The 13,159-nt window shown below is 41.1% G+C and overlaps 1 long non-coding RNA gene across 4 annotated transcripts in view; it reads right to left on the minus strand.

Annotated features, from left to right (window-relative positions):
- The window catches only part of LOC140202852 (uncharacterized), a 53,276-nt gene continuing 40,117 nt past the window's right edge, over positions 1-13,159 (minus strand). For all 4 annotated transcript variants that reach the window (XR_011887219.1, XR_011887217.1, XR_011887215.1 and 1 more), the window contains 2 exons: positions 3,457-3,841; positions 1-2,988 (listed from right to left, as the gene is read on the minus strand). This is a non-coding gene — a long non-coding RNA (uncharacterized lncRNA). The remainder of the gene's footprint in view (positions 2,989-3,456; positions 3,842-13,159) is intronic.

Consider the following 13,159-nt stretch of genomic DNA (forward strand, 5'->3'; position numbering starts at 1 on the left):
AACAAATTTCACGACATATGTCAGTGATAAAAACCTAATTCCGATTCTAATTTCAATTAACTTACATAAGGTGAGTGCATTTTCAGTTAAATTTATTACATTTAATTTTAAAGTATTTTTCTTTTTTTTAAATTATTTTACTGTATTTCAATGATTTCTGATTAATCCAGAAATTTAGGCCCAGTGAAAAAGCTGCCAGAAATTCATCAGGATGACCCATCCTGAACATATTGATACATTCTGAACCCACTTAGTTTTTGATGACCTTGCCTTGTGGAATGATCATGGCAGTACAACTTCATGTTTGTTGAGAGCTGGGGCCAGGGAATGCAAATGTGACTCTGGGTATTCCAAGGGAGATAAAGGAGAACTGGGTCAAAAACAACCTGGCCCAAAGAATAGAGTGCTGAAGTTCCTGATGTAAGGTGCAAAATAATGCCAATATGTAACACAAATCTGATACCAGTTCTGCAATTTTTAAAAGTTTGTTTTATTTGTCACATGCATGTTGAACCAAACTGTGAAATGTACCAAATCAAATCAGCAAGGATTATGCTGAACAGCCCACAAATGTCACCATCCTTCTGGCATCAACATAGCATGCCCTCAGCCCTAGTATTAAAATAAAGTTAACGTATTTTTTTTTAATTTGTCATGCATAATCTTCATTCTAGCTGATTGACCTGGGAAGTTTCCCAGCTACATCCTTTTCTGAGATGGATATGAACCGTACAGATTTTGGTAAAAGATATCAGCTGGTATAAGAGCTGAGAGGAGACAGTTGTAACTGTTTTCCTCGAGGTTTTTTATGTCACCAACTTTGCCTAATCAGTTGTCATCGCTGTACAATCCACTTAACCCCATAGTGGAATCAGCATTCACAAGGGTTCAATTGTCCCTTGATCTGTAATTACCCCTTGAACATTAATGAAGGTAGGCAACAACATGGATTTGGTGACAACATCCACATTCAGCCCTTTTCACCTCTATTTATTTATTTATTGAGAAACATTACGGAACAGGTCCTTCTGTCCCTTTGAGCCATACTGTGCAACAATACCCGATTTAACCCCAACCTAATCACAGGACACTTTACAATGACTAATTAAACTTGCCAACTAGTACATCTTTGGACCGTGGGAAGAAACCTGAGCACCTGGAGGAATCACACACGGTCATGGGGAGAACACAAACTTCATCTGAGAGGGCACGGTTTTACAGTGCTTGGAAGTAGGTACAGAGGAGATGTCAGGCATAAGTTTTTTATGTAGAGAGGGGTGAGTGGTGGAATGGGCTGCGGCGACGGAGGTGGATACAACAGGGTCTTTTAAGAGACTCCTGGATAGGTACATGGAGCTTAGAAGAATAGAGAATTATGGGCAAGGACATGTTCAGCACAGCTTTGTGGGCTGAAGGGCCTGTATTGTGCAGTAAGCTTTCTATGTTTCTGTTTCTTGCCAATTGCAGGAATTGAACCCGTGTCACTGGTACTGTAAAGCATTATGCTAACCACTATGTTACCATGCTGCTTTGAACTCAGAGTTTGCACTTAACAAGCAGTAGGTACCCTAATTAAAACTCCTCCAATGTCAGAAACAGGACCTCAGACATTATTAACATATTATATATGGGCTGCTGTAACTCCAAAGGAACGTGTGTAATCAGGACCAGTATTTAAATTCTTCTTTGTGTATATTAACAGAATGCCATGAAAATCTGAACAAAATTTATCTGAACAAACTCCATTTAAAGATCCTTCAGTAATATCTCAGTAAAACATTCCATGACACTAGATGACAGCACAATTGAATTAAACACCAAGTTACATAGTGAATATTGGAGCAGAAGACAAACAGCTTTGTCAAAGTACATTATGATAAGCATCTTAAAGAAGCAAAACCCAGTAGGGTGGTGAAGAGGAAATAAATTTTAGAGATCAGGGTTTTTAGCAGTCTCTAGCAGGTGGTCAGAGAAAGCCAGGACAAAAAGTGTAGACTCTGCAGTCCATGCCACAATCCTTATTTTCATTCATAGTTTTGTTTCCATGAAAATTATTTTGTGTGACCTCCAATAACATAACACCGCAGAAACTAATTTTTCAACAAATATCTGTAATTATCCATGGAGCTGAATATAGTCAATGTATGCGAAAATAATCAGGTTTACTATCAATACAACTGGAATTGGAGAAAATTTTTTGATAAGTCAGATGTAGTGCAGGCCACATACACAGTAAGATTGTCACTACTGCCCTTTGGTCTCTATCTTTATGCATATTCTTTAAAATCTTTATTTTCATTTCTGAGTGCACTTATTCTGCACAAATTGTTTCCATATTTGTTAAGTTTTGCAGACACTGGCAACACAACAGCGACTGACCTTTGTGCTGACATTTCTGTTAGGATGATCAATGAGAATTAACGGATTGCATATGCTGCTTTATCCAAATATATATTTTAAATTATTTTTAGTCCAACTTTACCATAAACTACATTGCTATGGGGTGGAGAATTGGTTCACATAGACAGCCTATTTTAAGGTTTCTGCATATTTCCTATGTTAGTTATTATTCTATGTTGAGTTAGTTACCACCAGCTGTTTGAGAAGAGGCCAGGCATGGTGTCACGTTGTTCTTCATTTAGTGGGGTACTCAGTGTCTCTCAATTCAGAATCAGGTTTAATACCTCTGGATTATGCCATGAAATCTATAGTTTTGTGGTTGCATTACATGCTAAAAACTATAAATTACAATATATATATATATTAAATTAATACTGCAAAAAGAGAGCAAAAATAATAGTGAGGTAGCTTTCATGGGTTTAATGTCCATTCAGAGATCTGATGGCAGAGGGGAAGAAGTTGTCCCCAAAACGTTGAGTGTGCGGCTTCAGGCTCTAGTTCTCCATCCTGATGGAAGCAAAGAGAAGAGGGCATGCCCTGGGTGATGTGGGTCTCCAATGATGGATGTTGCTTTTTTGAGGGATGGCCCTTTGAAAAATTATAATGAGAGTCATAGTTAGTGGCACATTGATGTAGCACAAAATATACCAATATGTTATGCGAAGAATATTCTAGATTTAAAGTTCAAAGTAAATTTATTATTTAAGTACATATATCTCACCAAATGCAACCCTGAGATTCATACTCAATAAATCCATAATAATAACCTCAATAAAATCAATGAAAGACTGCACCAACTTGGGCATTCCACCAGTGTGCAAAAGACAACAGACAGTGCATATACAAAAATAAATAACAACAACAATAATAACAACAACCAATAAATGAGAACAAGAGATGAAGTGCCCTTGACAGTAAGTCTATAGGTTGTGGGAACATTTTAATGATGGGGTAAATGAAGTTGAATGAAATTATCCCCAGTGCTGTGACAGCCTGATGGTAGAAGTGTAGTAACTATTCCTGAACCTGGTCATGTGAGTGCTGAGGCTCCTTTACCTTCATCCCAATGACAGCAGTGAGAAGAGAGCATGTCCTGCATGGTGGGGGTCCCTGATGATGGATGCTGCTTTCCTGCGACAATGCTTTGTATAGATGTACTCAGTGGTTGGGAGAGTTTTACTCATGATGGAATGAGCCGCATCCACTACTTTTCATAGGATTTTCCATTCAAGGACACTGGTGTTTCCATAGCAGGTTGTGATGCAACCAGTCAATATATTCTCCACTACACAACTATGGAAGTTTGTCAAAGTTTTAGATGTCATGCTGAATCTTCACAAACTCTTAACGAAGTAGAGGCGCTGCCGTGCTTTCTTTGTAATTACACTTGCGTGCCAGGCCCAGGACGTAAAATTGTTTGTCATCATTCTTCAGTACATGACTGTAATGGGGGATAAAATGATTGATACTCTGAATCTGATGCAGCATGAAAAACACAATAAGAATAAAGAACAAAATTTAAAAAACAGTAATTATAAATATAAAAGCAATTGTATAAAACACAATGTACACTTCACTGTTATATACATAGACTGATTGACTGTATGTAAAGTAATGCTAGGTGATCTGTATGTAGTAATGGTGAGGAGTGGTGGTGGGTTAATGGGTGGGGTGTCAATCAGCCTGACAGCTTGGGGGAAGTAACTGGTTTTGAATCTAATGGCCCTGTCATGGATGCTGTGTAGCCTCTTCCCTGATGGAGTGGGACAAACGGTCCATGACCAGGGTGGATGGGATCCTTCCTGATATTGCTGGCCTTTTTCTGGTGCCTTTCTGTATATATATATCATTGATGGTGGTTAGACTGGCATCGACCTGTTGTAGAGCCCTGCAGTCACAGTGTGACGTGTTTAAGAGTGCAACAATATTTTTTTTTTACAGGGCGAGTTCTCAATCTCTTAACCCATCATGTATATAGACCATAGGTCATAAGACATGGGAGCAGAATTCGGCCATCTGGCCCATTGAGTCTGCTCCGCCATTCAATCATGGCTGATCCTTTTTTTTAATCTCCTCCTCAACCTTTGATGTCATGTCCAATGAAGAACCTATCAATCTCTGCCTTAAGTACACCCAACAACCTGGCCTCCACAGCTGCATGTGGCAACAAATTCCACAAATTCACCACCCTTTGACTAAAGAAATTTTACCGCATCTCTGTTTTGAAAGGGCGCTCCTCTATCGTTTTCAAATCTTTTTATTGCATTATAATTAGTTAAATGAACATATCAATAATAACAATACCAAGAGAACAGGATTACAATAATAGCATTCATATATACCAACATAAGTTCCAAATATCATATCCAGACAGTTCCTCCCGATCTCTTAATAATTGAAACTGAAAAAAAAGTTCAAAAAATTTGTTCAAGAAAAAAACACAAAAAAAACAACCCCCCCCCAAACTAAACAGAAAACAAAACAGAGAAAAAAACCGGGCTGCCATAACTTGTCAATTATAATTATTCTGTCCTTCACTCTGTTCCTCCTTCCATAAACAATTAAATATTAGGAAAAAGGATTCAAAAAGAAAATCAACTTACGTCACAGGTATGGAAATATTGAATAAAGGACTCCCGCACTCCTCTATCCTGAGGCTGTGCCATTTTGTCCTAGACTCTCCCACCATGGGAAATATCCTTTCCACATCTACTCTGTCTAGGCCTTTTAACATTTGAAAGGTTTCAATGAAATCCTCCCTCATCCTTCTGAATTCCAGTGAGTACAGACCCAAAGCCATCAAATGTTCCTCGTATGATAACCCTTTCATTCCTGGAATCATCCTTGTGAACCTCCTCTGGACCCTCTCCAATGCCATCACATCTTTTCAAAGATGAGGGGCCCCAAAACTGTGCCAGGGTCTGGGATGTTTCAGATCGCGTCCAAGATATCCAGCAGTGGGAGGGAGAACAGCCAGAGGTCGTTGTACATATTGGTACCAATGACATAGGTAGTGTGACGAGAATACACATAGATTAAGATGTTAGTTGGCCTGTGCTGGCACCAGTGGGATCAGCAGTTGGTCTGCCACCTGTCTTCAGGAGAAAGGGAGATAAGGAAAACAATGGAGCAGCATTTGGAGATGTTAATGAAGGGACGGGAGAGAGTAACAGAAGGAGAGCTGTCAAGATCGGCTCCCCCTTTGAACCCTGAACTGTTTGAAGTGATGGACAGGCGATACCCCAGCAGGGGGATAAAAAGGGACAGGTTCGCTAAGGCAACACACACACGACACCCCGAGGTAACGAGACCCTGGAAGCAGTGCGTCTCCCACAAGTCGGTGGGAAATTTTGGACAGCTAGTCGCGGGACAAGCCATAGACGCACAGGGTGGAAAGGCACGATCGGCGGGAACCTGGTGTGTGTCCACCCTTGCCTGGGTGCCAGGTTCACCGCAGAGAAACGATCGTATCTGGAAACGGAGGAGTCACGGTCGGTGACCTCAGATGACATCACAAAGGGCTCGCATGAAAGCTGACTGCGAAGGTCTGTGTGTGGAAGCCGTTTGAATATTCATTCGTTTTGCTCTCTTTCTCCTTCCCCCCACTGTCTGCGAACTGAACTGAACTAAAATTGAACTGAACTTTGCGTCACTTTGAAACTGGTCATTTACCCCTAGACAACGATAGAGCTTGATTGATCCTGTTATCTTAATTCTGTGTTTATCATTGCTGACCTGTTGCATTTATTATCCTTTTGATTAGAGTACTGTGTTGCTTGTTTCCTTAATAAAACTTTCTTAGTTCTAATAATCCAGACTCCAACTGAGTGATCCATTTCTGCTGGTTTGGCAACCCAGTTACGGGGTACGTAACAGTAGGAAAAGGGAAGAGGTCCTGGAAAAAGACTACAGGGAATTAGGAAGGAAGTTGAGAAGCAGGACCGCAAAGGTAGTAATCTTGGGATTACCACTTGTGCCACGTGACAGTGAGAATAGGAATAGAATGAGGTGGAGGATAAATGTGTGGCTGAGGGATTGGAGCAGAGGGCAGGGATTTAGATTTCTGGATCACTGGGACCTCTTTTCGGGCAGGTGTGACCTGTATAAAAAAGACCGGTTGCACTTGAATCCCAGGGGGACCAATATCCTGGCAGAGTGGTTTGCTAAGGCTACTGGGGAGAGTTTAAACTAGAATTGTTGGGAGGTGGGAACTGATCTTAAGAGACTGGGGAAGAGGAGGTTGGCTCACAATTAGAGAAAGATTGTAGACAGTGCAAGAGGGAGGATAGGCAGGTGATAGAGAAGGGACGCACTTAGACCTAAGGTTTGAGATGTGTCTATTTTAATGCAAGGAGTGTTGTGAACAAAACAGATGAGCTTAGAGCATGGATCAGTACTTGGAAATATGATGTGGTAGCCAATACAGGGACTTGGATGGCTCAGAGACAGGAATGGTTACTTCAAATGCCGGGTTTTAGTTGTTTCATAAAGGACAGGGAGGGAGGGAAAAGAGGTGGGGGCGTGGCACTGTTGATCAGAGATAGTGTCACGGCTACAGAAAAGGTGGACGCCATGGAGCGATTGTCTACGGAGTCTCTGTGAGTGGAGGTTAGGAGCAGGAAGGGGCCAATAACTTTACTGGATGTTTTTTTATAGGACGCCCAATAGTAACAGGGATATCGAGGAGAAGATAGTGAAACAGATCCTAGAAAGCTGTAATAATAACAGAGTTGTCATGATGGGAGGTTTTATTTTCCCAGATATCGATTGGCATCTCCCGAGAGCAAGGGGTTTAAATGGGGTGGAGTTTGTTCAGGAAGGTTTCTTGACACAATATGTAGATAAGCCTACAAGAGGAGAGGCTGTACTTGATCTGGTATTGGGAAATGAACCTGGTCAGGTGTCAGGTCTCTCAGTGGGAGAGCATTTTGGAGATAGTGATCATAATTCTATCTCCTTCACAATAGCATTGGAGAGAAATAGGAACAGACAAGTTAGAAAAGGGAGTAGAGATAGCCCAGGAAATAATAGACCAGTGAGTCTTAACTCAGTGGTTGGTAAGTTGATGGAGAAGAGCCTGAGAGGCAGGATTTAGGAACATTTGGAGAAGTATATGAGCCTGATTGAATTTTTTGAGGATGTGACTAAACACATTGACGATGGAAAAGCAGTATGCGTAGTGTATATGGATTTCAGCAAGGCATTTGATAAGGTACACCATGCAAGACTTATTGAGAAAGTAAGGAGGCATGGGATCGAAGGGGACATTGCCTTCTGTGGCAAGCCAATTCTGGATCCACAAAGCAAAGAGTGGTTGAGACTGGTCATATTCTGCATGGAGGTCGGTCATAAGTGGAGTGCCTCAGGGATCTGTTCTGGGACCCTTACTCTTCGTGATTTTTATAAATGACCTGGATGAGGAAGTGGAGGGATGGGTTAGTAAGTTTGCTGATGACACAAAGGTTGGAGGTGTTGTGGATAGTGTGGAGGGCCGTCAGAGGTTACAGCAGGACATTGATGGGATGCAAAACTGGGCTGAGAAGTGGGAGATGGAGTTCAACCCAGGTAAGTGTGAAGTGGTTCATTTTGGTTGGCCAAATATGATGGCAGAATATAGTATTAATGGTAAGACTCTTGGCAGTGTGGAGGATCAAATGGATCTTGGGGTCCGAGTCCATAGGACACTCAAAGCAGCAATGCAGGTTGACTCTGTGGTTAAGAAGGTGCACGGTGTATTGGCCTTCATCAATCATGGAATTGAATTTAGGAGCCAAGAGGTAATGCTGCAGCTAAATAGGACCCTGGTCAGACCCCACTTGGAGTACTGTGCTCTGTTCTGGTCACCTCAGTATAGGAAGGATGTGGAAGCCATAGAAAGGGTGCAGAGGAGATTTACAAGAATGTTGCCTGGATTGGGGAGCATGGCTTATGAGAATAGGTTGAGTGAACGCCGCTTTTTTTCCTTGGAGCAACGGAGGATGAGAGGTGATCTGATAGAGGTGTATAAGATGATGAGAGGCATTGATCGTGTGGATAGTCAGAAGCTTTTTACCAGGGCTGAAATGGTTGCCACAAGAGGACACAGGTTTAAAGTGCTGGGGAGTAGGTACAGAGGAGATGTCAGGGGTAAGTTTTTTAATCAGAGAGTGGTGAGTGCGTGCAATGCGTTACCGGCAACGGTGGTGGAGGCGGATATGATAGAGTCTTTTAAGAGACATTTGGATCGGTACATGGAGCTTACAAAAATAGAGGGCTATAGGTAAGTCTAGTAATTTCTAAGGTAGGGACATGTTCTGCACAACTTTGTGGGCCGAAGGGCCTGTATTGTGCTGCAGGTTTTATGTTTCTATCAGGCAGTAAAGACTGATACAAAATACTTATTTAGTTCATCAGCCATCTCTTTGTCCCCCATTATTATTTATCCTACCTCATTTTCTGATGGTCCTATACCCACTCTCATTTCTCTTTTATTTTTAACATAATTGAGAAAACTTTTACTATCCATTTTGATATTATTTTCTAGCTTGCTTTCATATTTCATCTTTTCCCTTCTAATGATTTTTTTAGTTGCTCTCTGTTGCTTTTTATAAACTTCACAATCCTCTATTTTCTCAATAATTTTTGCTTTGTTGTACGCCCTTTCTTTTGCTTTTGTAATAGCTTTGACTTCCCTTGTCAGCCACAGTTGAACTATCTAACCATTTGAGTATTTCTTCATTTTTGGAATACACATGTTCTGTACCTTCTTTATTTTTCTCAGAAACACACGCCATTGCAGCTCTGCTGACATCCCTCCCAGCAACTCCTTCCAATTTACTTTGGCCAACTCCTCTCTCATACCACTGTAATTTCCCTTACTCCACTGAAATACTGCTACATCAGACTTTACTTTCTCCCTAACAAATTTCAAATTGAACACAATCATATTGTGATCATTGGTTCCTAAGGGTTCTTTTACCTTAAGCTCCCTAATTGCCACCAGTTCATTACATAACACCCAATCCAGTATAGCTGATCCCCTAGTGGGCTCAACAACAAACTGCTCTAAAAAGCTAACTCTACAGCATTCAACAAACTCACTCTCTTGAGATCCATGACCAACTTGGTTTTCCCAATCGACCTGCATGTTAAAATCTACCATGACTACCATAACATTGCCCTTTTGACTCACCTTTTCTATTTCCTGTTGTAACCTGTGGTCCACCTCCCAGCCACTGATGGGAGGCCTGTATATAACTGCCATCAACGTCTTTTACCCTTGCAGTTTCTTAACTCATCCTACAAGGATTCAACATCTTCCGATTCTATGTCACATCTTTTTACTGACTTGATGCCATTCTTTACCTGTAGAGCCACACCACTCCCTCTGTCTACCTTCGTATCCCTCCGATATAACGTGTAACCTTGGACATTCAGCTCCCAACTACAACCATCCTCCAGCCACGATCAGTGCTAGCCACAACATCATACCTGGCAATCTGTAATACTGCAGCAAGATCATCCACCTTATTTCTTATACTACACGAATTTAGATACATTTTGAGTACCGTATTTGCTATTCTTTCTGATTCTGCATCCCTAATGATTTGATACTCAGCCTGTTGGCTGCAACTAAGTCCCATCATCTGCCTGCCCTTCCTGACAACCTGACTGCACGCTATCTTTACCTTTTTACTATCCGCCCTATCCCAAGTCCCTTCACCCCAGTTCCCACCCCCTGCCAAGTTAGTTTAAACCCTCCCCAACAGGTCTAACAAATCTGCCTATGAGAATTTTGGTCCTCCTCAGGTTCAAGTGCAACCCATCATTTTTGAACAGGTCATACCTCCCCGAGAAGAGATCCCAATTATCCAAGAACCTGAAGCCCTGCCCCCTCCACCAGTTTCTCAGCCAGGCATTTATCTGCCAAATCATCCTGCTTCTGCCCTCACTGGCGTATAGCACAGGCAGCAACCCAGAAATTACTACCCAGGAGGTCCTGCCTCTCAGCTTTCTATCTAGCTCTCTAAATTCTCTTTTCAGGACCTCATTGCTTTTCCTTCCTTTGTCATTGGTACCAATATGTACCAAGACATCTGGCTGCTCCCCCTCCCTCTCCAAAAGTACTTAATTCCTTTTCCATTTTAAAACTTCTGAATGTACCCAGCAGATGAATTGCTTACAGATATTCAATGATTGATGGGATGAAGATAAATTCTGCGCTCACAGCTTCTCATTAATAACGATGTGAATGGCTGGTAAAACTTTATATGATGATGATCACTATTGGGAGATGGGATCTTTCTCAGGGTTCTAGGTTTTGAAAACAATAACATTTTTAGTATTTGCTTAAACTGCTAGAAAAAGCGAAGGAACTTCAGTATAACATCCAGTCTAAATTACTGCAATTCAAACAATGCAACAGTCATTCCAAGGTGCTTCATTGAATTACTGAGGGCAGGTGGAAGATTCAGAGCATGCAATATTCCAAGGTTTGGTCTTGGCCATGAAAGTTTTAAATATTTTGTTTTAAAAGTTCCATTGACTTCTGTTCCTTTTGAATTCACTAAGAAACATAACAGTCAGTAGGCACGAAGTCTATATAAATTTTTTGAGAAGTGGCATCAGAATGATAGCGTGACTGATTCCCAATTATCCACCTTCAAGGTATTGAACAAGACTGCCCTGGCTATGAGCTGCTTATCTAGAGCAGGTCTCATGCAGCATACCATGTGAAATATCCTCCTTTAAAGCTCATTTGAGGACATGGAGATCAACTTTGTAGGAACATAAGGACAGAGAAAGTAACTCGGAAACCAGTGCACTATAAGCACATTGGCCTGGAACCTGTAAGGAAATGTTGAAATAGTTACTTATATTTCCTTATGCATCTATCAGCAACTTTGGGAATTTTGCAAATGTATGTACTAATGCAAATGCGGAAGTCCCAGAGTTGTTGTCAGCAGTCTACTGCTGTATTTTTTCTAAGAGAACTAGCTCTGATGCTGAGCATCTCAAAGTGGGAGAATGAAGCTTGGAGATTCTCTGCAACTTTAGGTTAAACCAGATAATGGATTCACATTTCAGTGGAGATTAGTGAACACAAACGGTAAAAATTAAGTTTGGGCAGAAATTTTTACATTTTATACACTTTTAATAAAAATGATACTTTTGAAGCAAAATAAAATTGTAAAAGCATAAACTGAAATCCTCAACCATACAGGCAACTCGAGAATATTCTTTCACAACCATGATGTGTTTCGGTAGATGAAGGCACAACATCCAGCCTGTGGCCAATAGTGATCCCCAGGGTGATAACAGTAGAAGTTTGCTACTTGTAGATGTCACTGAATATCAAAAGGAAATGGCCAGACTTTCTCTTATTTCAAAGGGCCATTGAATCAACCAGAAGTTAACTGCTATATGGCAACTCTGGAACAGTTCTTAAAAGGGTAAATGCGAAAACAGTTCTTAAAGTGGTAAATTCGAACACAGTTCTTAGAATGGTAAATTCAAAAGTCCAAGAGATTTGTACAGTCAATTAGGAGAGACTTTTCTGAAGTAAAGAATTCCTCGAAGACGTGACGTTACTGCTAATCCCAGCCGGAACCTGCCTTGTCTGCAGGATTCACAAAGGCAGAAATAAAACGATTTAAAGGAACTGACCTTTTCCCCTGGAGAATAGACACTGCGCAATCCTTCTTGCTTTAGCAGAGGATATCTCAAAATGCAGGTCACTGTTTCTTGAATGAAGATTCAATAAAGGTCGATCCTCTCCAAAACTGCTGAACGATATCAGCTTTATTCGACTCTGCGAGTTCCTGTACTTTGGTAAGGTCTTCACTCTCCAACACTCTTACAATAGAAAGTAGAACTCCACTTTAAAACGAAACTGCGTCATAAGACGAATACGCAGCATAACAGCGTATCTGATGAATTAAATAACGAACTGAACTTAAAACTCAACTGGAAAAACTAACTGCGTCACACCAGGGGTCTCCCCTTATATACCTGGTGAGAACATGTCATCACGTGACCTCACATCGGCGGGAAAATTACATCATGTGACCTCCACAAGACCATTACATCATGCTCATCAGATACTCAATTACATCATGGTCATAAGATAGTCACAAGATGTACCAATGTTTATCTTGTCTCAGTTAAATTTAACTTTCTTTAAAACTTATTCGTTTAACAGCAGAAGATCATAATACTTCAGGCAAAATTATTTCTCTGGTAATTAGAAACTGACCACAAGTGTTCCACAGCTGTCACTGCCTCAGCTCTCTCCCCCTCTCAACAGGTTTCAATAGGTACATTTAACATCAGAGAAATGTATACAATATACATCCTAAAATTTGTTTTCCTTGCAAACATCTACAAAAACAGAGAAGTGCCTTAAAGAATGAATGACAGTTAAATGTGAGAACCCCAAAGCCCCCCCCCGCAAATTCCCCTACTCATTCACCTGGTAATTCAACATACCACAGGCTCTCTCTCTTCCTAATAAGGGAAAAAGAGGTGTCCCTGTTTCACAGCGAGACGGGAGACATAACAAACAGCTTGCTAATTTATGGTGTTAAAAGTCTGTTGAGTCGCTTTTTCCGAGCTCTGTGCCCAAAGAACTCAGGTCTCTGAGCACACACTGCTTACAATCTTCCATCTCTTACGGAAGTCTGGCAACCTGAAGGCTTGTTAGTCTTCCAGGCCGCATCTTTGGCATATTGAAAAGTGGCTGGTCGTAAGGCCCTGAGAGCAGGTCCCATTTCTGCAAAGA

The sequence above is a fragment of the Mobula birostris genome, chromosome 9, assembly GCF_030028105.1.
Source record: "Mobula birostris isolate sMobBir1 chromosome 9, sMobBir1.hap1, whole genome shotgun sequence".
Classification (NCBI taxonomy): domain Eukaryota; kingdom Metazoa; phylum Chordata; class Chondrichthyes; order Myliobatiformes; family Myliobatidae; genus Mobula; species Mobula birostris.